Source organism: Falco rusticolus, chromosome 4, assembly GCF_015220075.1.
Source record: "Falco rusticolus isolate bFalRus1 chromosome 4, bFalRus1.pri, whole genome shotgun sequence".
NCBI lineage: Eukaryota > Metazoa > Chordata > Aves > Falconiformes > Falconidae > Falco > Falco rusticolus.
The window spans coordinates 59,557,081-59,563,317 of NC_051190.1; positions in this window are offsets into that span (position 1 = coordinate 59,557,081).

Consider the following 6,237-nt stretch of genomic DNA (forward strand, 5'->3'; position numbering starts at 1 on the left):
TCCACTTCTGCAAGCCCTTCTGCCCAGGGTGCCTCTCCCCACCCCAACAGCCACCATCCCAGTTCACATCACAACATCCTTGTGTGTAACAGCCAAGAAAGCCCAACTCTTTCTCATTTCTGTCACCTGCACCCACATGTCTCCTCTGGTGGTTCTCCATCTTCTTCATCTTCATCTTCCTCCACTGGGAAGCTTGGGGATAGCCCCTTCTCCTCTCCTTATGCCTATGCTCCCAGGCAGAGGCTCACTGGGTAACCCAGCCATCATCACAATGTTCCTGCTATTGGACATAATAATGCTGCTGGGATTATTTCCCTCCTACTATAACCGATTCATTAAATTGATTTCACAAGGAACTGCTATTCCTGCTCACAGCCCTGTCCGTAGCACGCTAAGAGTGTACAGCATTATTTACATTTGTGTTTGCCCACACCAAGGCTGACTGTACCTCCATAAATATTGATAGAAGCAGTGTGTATCTACGATACCCAGTCAATTCTTGGCGAGTGGTGTGTGCCAGGCTTTACGGTCTATCCTGTGGTTTTATATAAAACTGGTGATGCAGAAAGGTAAGGGGAAAGGGAAGGACACATTCCCAGTCCACACGAGCCACTGGTGTTTGCCTGAGTGAGGAGAGTCCATGCTGCTGGGAGGGTTCCCTGTCCCTGTGCCTGTCCCTGTCCCAGGACAGGACAGTTTGCAGATGCTCCATGGCACATAAGTCCCGTAAGTCACAGGAGCTGTGACCCAGCCTCAGACAGGTGCAGGAGCCACCTCTGAACAAGTAATGCAGCCCCAACACCTGCAAGCAAAACGGTGAATGGATTTATTATCCTCAAGCAGTTGCTGTGGCAGGCGGAGCGCCGAGTGGCATCTCCAGTGAGCATGGCTGGGCATTAGCTACCCAGGTTGCAGGGGGATGTTTACTGAATGGCACTAATAAAACCCAAAAACAAAGCAAGCTAATGTCACTAATTCCCTCAGACAATTTAAATGCACATATTTTAGGAGAGAAGCAGCCTCCCATACATCCATTCTCATTCTGTGTTCGCACATGCTTTCCAAATATTGAGGACAATGTGGCCACTGCACTTTGGAGAAGAAAGCATGAATAGATTTGAGGACTGGCAGCACCAAGCAGAAGCCACAGAGCACTGGCTACATGCTACCCAAATGTCACAGAGCCCTGGGAATGCAGGAGAGGCTGGAAAAGACAGTGTGTGAGCATCCTCCCCATACGGGCATGGGGGGAAAAAGCAGTCTGCTCAGGGTCACAGCAAGAACTTGGCCACCTCACTAACATTTGCCTCAAATGCTGCACCCGGCAGACATCCTACATCTTACCATACAGCCTGAGTGAGAATGTCCCTGCATCCACATCTTGGTATGCTCAGGCTCGGTGTGGTGATGGGATAACTGCACTGTGATGCTTTTCGAAGCCTGAATGGGTCAGGCAGATGTGGCCCCCTTGCCATGCTCATCCCAGGAGGAAGTATGGCCAGCTCTGGCTCTCCTTCCAAACGCACTTCCTTGAGGACATTCCCCCAGGGCTGCAGAGAAACGTCCCAGCCACTCACCCATGCTGGGTGCACCCGAAGAGCAAGGGGTGCACCTTCCCTTGCCATGGTAGGGGTCACTTACTACCAGGGACCTCCTGAGCATGGGAGATGGACAGCCCAGGACCCAAACCCCAGATGGAGTGGGCTGTGTCTGCCCAGAGGGGCAGGGGAACGAGCAAGGGGTCGGGCAGGCAGAGGGCATGCAGGGAGGGTTGCAGCAGCCTTTGTCGGCATTGACCCCGGAGCCCCAGGCTGTCGATTCATGCCTGAGACCAAGCAGGGTGCTACCTCTGTAGGGAGGCAAAGGGAAGTGCCCCCGCATCCCTCACGCTGCCGTGCCTGCACCACGGACCGTTACCCAGCAAAAAACACAGCCAGCGTGGATGGATGTGGTAGAGGGGAAGGGAGGGTTGGGAGTGAATGGCTTGTGTGGTCCTGACCGCTTCCATCACTCAGCTCAGCTTCCCACAGACAGCCACAGACAGCCTCGGGGAGGGAGCACAGCCTCCTTCCCCAAGCCCCAGCGGGGAGCAGGGCTCCCCATCCCCATCACCCTCTGCCTCCCAGGGCCCTCTGTGTCCCACCACCCACCTGAACCAGAGCTCTGGAGGAGCCACTTCCCCCACTGTGATGTTTCCTACTGGATGACACAGCAGTTGTGAGGTTTGGGGCGTTGAAGCGAGGGATTTCACCTCTTTGCATACATCCCCGCCTCCGACAGCTGAAAGGTGCCTGTGTGGGACCAGGGACCGCCTGGGGCCCAGTGGCCCCCTCCAGCCCCGGCCCCCAGCATCGCCCCCCCCCCCCCCCCCCCCCCCCCCCGCCGCCTCAGCAGCCCTTCTCCCAGGTTTGGGGAGGCTCCGGCGCTGCTTTCCCTGCGAGGTGGAAAGATAGCTCCTTTAATCTCACCCCTAACCCCGTGACCTTCCTCCCTTAAGGAGCTTTTCCCCTTCATGTCACTGCTTTTTAAAGCCTCCTTTACAAATAAAAGCAGTTTCCTTTTGGAACTGTAACTATGACATGGGGAGATGTGCTTTTTGGGGGGGACAATAAAGGGGTAAGAATGGGGGGCCGGCTCCCTTTTGGTGTTTGTATTCAGCCGGGTCTGTTTGTTTAGATACTTTACATAAGACAGTAAACACCGGGCAAGTTAAAAGCTTTAATTAAAAAAGGTGGTGAGCTGGGGAGGGGAGGAAAAGGGGGAAAAAAGGCGCCTTTCAATTGACACAGCGACTTAGCGCAGCAGCCCCAGACAGACAAGATAAATACATCCCGGGCATCCAGGGGACCTAGGGGACAAAGATAACGGAGAAGGCGATATCCACCCCGGGAGCGCAGCAGCTCAGCGCCGCGGAACCGTGCGCGGCCGCAGCCCACCCAGCCCCGACACCCCGAGATGGGCGCAGCTCCCCCGCGCCCCTCGTAAGGGCAAATCCCTGCGGGGCTGGCGGGGGCAGCCACCCCCCCCCACCCCCCCCGCCCCGCCACCCCGCAGCCGCGCGATGATGTTCCTCAGGGGTCTGGCTAGTCCCCCCCGCTCGCCCTGGCAGGCTGCCCGCTCCCAGCGGGAATACCGCTCGGAATGGGACGACCCCCCCGCCACCCCCATCCCCCCCCCCGCCGCCCGCAGGCAGGTGCGGCCCCGTGAGGCGGGCGCGGGCGGCAGCGCTGCCCGCCGGCGGGGGCGGCGGCGGAGCCCGGGGGGGACCAAGCCGGGGCGGGGGGGGGCTCGGCCTCGAGGTGCTGCCGACCTCCGCGCGGCCGCCCCCCCGTGCTTGTGTGGGCAAATAGCCCGAGGGACCGTCGGGAGCGGGGAGTGAGAGGAACTGCGCAAAAGGGCAAGGGGAAGGGAAGATAGAAGGAAAGAAGGGGAGAAGAAAGAGGGAGAGAAAGAATAGAGGAGGGATGGAAGGAAGGGAAAAGGGAAGAAGAAAAGAGAAGAAAAGAAAAGAGAAGAAAAGGAAAGAAAAGGAAAGAAAAGGGGGAAAAAAGGAAAAGAAAGGAAAGGAAAGGAAAAGAAAAGAAAAGGAAAGAAAAGGAAAGAAAGGAAAGGGAAAGAAAAGAAAAGAAAAGGAAAGGAAAGGAAAGGAAAGAAAAGAAAAAAGAAAAGAAAAGAAAAGAAAAGAAAAGAAAAGAAAAGAAAAGAAAAGAAAAGAAAAGAAAAAAGAAAAGAAAAGAAAAGAAAAGAAAAGAAAAGAAAAGAAAAGAAAAGAAAAGAAAAGAAAAGAAAAGAAAAGAAAAAAGAAAAGAAAAGAAAAAGAGGAAGGAAGGAAGGAAGGAAGGAAGGAAGGAAGGAAGGCAGGAAGGAAGGAGGCTTCCCACTCCGGGCCGCGCCAGCCCGCCCAGCCCCTGTTCCCCGCAGCCGCCCTGCACGTAGAAGGTGCCGGGGCGTGGGGGGACCCCTGGCCCCCGCCGCCCCCCGCCCAGCCCTCCCCCGCCGGGCTCTCGCTGCTCCCCGCCTCTCCCAGTCGTTGCGGGCCGGAGCGGCCCGGCCAGGCCCGGCGGGCGCGGGGGGACGCGGGGCTGCCAGCTGCGGGCGGCTGAGGGCGGGGGGAGCTGCAGGCGCCGGGGCAGGGCGGGGGTCGGGGCTGTTTGTCTTCCCCGCGGAACTTTTCCGCAGCGCAAAGAGAGGCGAGAGCGAGCATCCTCCCCGTCCCCGCTGCATCCCGCCTCAGCCCGGCGCACCGCACCCCGCTCTGCCTTTTCGGGGGAACTCCCGCTGAGAAGTTTTGTTTGTTGGTTGTGGTTTTTTGTTGGGTTTTGTGTGTTTGGTGGTTTGTTGTTGAGGTTTGGGTTGGGGGTTGGTTTTTTTTCCCCTGGAAACACGGAGAAAATGAAGTGTGTGCGCACCCAGGGTGCCCGGGCCGTGTCCCCGCCGCTGCGGGCAGCCCGTCGGCCCAGCCCGGTGCCCCGGGATGGCGGGGCGCCCCGGGGAAATGTGCATCCTTACCGGCAGGAGCCAAACGGCCCCACAACCCGGCCGCGCCCAACCCCCAGCACAGCCCTCCCAGTCTCTTCTGCAAGGGGCGGCTGTCCTGGGCCCCCACCTCCGCACCCCCGCCACGGGCACCATCCCCACGACGGGGCCTACCGGACCCCCCCGCCCCCGGCTTGTCGGAAAGCCTCGGGCCGGCTCCGCCTGGCCGGGGAGGACGGGGAAGGCGCAGAGAGCCCCGGTGCTGACGGGGGGGGCAGTGACACCCCTGCCAGGGGGACACCCCCCTCCCGGGACCCCCACACACCCCTCTCGGGGCTTGGCCGACCCCGCAGCTCCGGCGGTCGGGGGAGAGCACGGCTGGGCTCCCGGCCCACAACAGCTGGAAAATAGCCTTCGAGAGACCATAAAAGTTGATTACCCGGTGGGGAGCTGGAGTGGAAATTACCTAGTTAATTAGAGCGGTGGCTTTATTCTAGCTGTGAGTAAATGCCGAGGTGTAAATCCAAGAGAGTTTAAGGGAATTAGCTGCCTATGCGGAAAGTGCAGGAGCAGCTCCCAGCATCCCGCACCAGCCCCTGCTAATGCTGGGGTCGGTGTAGAGTTGCTGAACTTTACCGTCACAACAGCTTCTGTTGTGTCTGTTCGGATTAACTCCTCCGAGTCACGGGAGAAGCGGGGAAACGTTCCTCAGTCGCGATATATGCGTGTGTGCACGCTCGTGTAGGCGCCGTGTGTGCGCCGGTACATCGTGCGTGCGTGTAAAACGGAGGCGGGGGGGGGGGGGATGCATCGTGTTGGGCAGATCAAATAAAAAAGCTTTCAGGGAAATATTTCTGCACTTATTCGAAGCTTTTCTACCTCCACACCTCCAGGTGGGCAAGAGAACGGCGAGCCCGGCGGTGGCCCTGGCGGGTGCTCTCCGAGAGAGGCACCGGGCAGCCGCCGCATCCGCAACCGGGGGCCGTGCGCCTGCCCGGGACAGCGGCCGGCGCCGGAGCATCCCGGGGGGGACAGGCGGGCCGGGCCGGGCTGAACTGGGCACGTCCCACTCGCCTGCACCGGCAGAGACTGCGGGCAGGTTTTCTGCCTTTTTACAAAGCGTTTGTGGGTGTAACTCAAAGACACAGGCAGGAGATTTCGCTCCCAGTTTTTTAATAATAATAATAATAATAATAATAATAATAATTTGGTTTGGGTTCGCTTTTGTTTGGTTTGGTTTGAAGAGGGGACACAAAGTATTTCTTTGCATAGGCCAAAAAACTTTTCCGCAGGGTCTGGAAATTTCATCCCTGGCTGCGCTGCGGGCTGGTAGGTTTGTAAGGCGACGGCTCCGCAGAACAAAATCCAGGCACCCCAGGGAGGGAACCGGCACCCAGCGCCACCAGTGCCACCCAGTGCCCTGGTGAGACCCCGCTGCCCCCGGGCGACCGGACCAGGGCTCCGCAGCAAAGGGCTGCGGGCGCCGGGCCGCACTGCAGTAACCGCTGCCTCCGTCCTGGGAAACCGACGGGTTTCCTCTTTTTCTTTTCTTTTCTTTTCCTTTCTTTTCTTTTCTTTTCTTTGCTTTGCTTTGCTTTGCTTTTCTCTTCTTTTCTTTGCTTTGCTTTGCTTTGCTTTTCTCTTCTTTTCTTTGCTTTGCTTTGCTTTGCTTTGCTTTATTCTTTTATTCTTTCCTTTCTTCCTTTCTTCTTTTCTTCTTTCCTTTCCTTTCCTTTCCTTTCCTTTCCTTTCCTTTCCTTT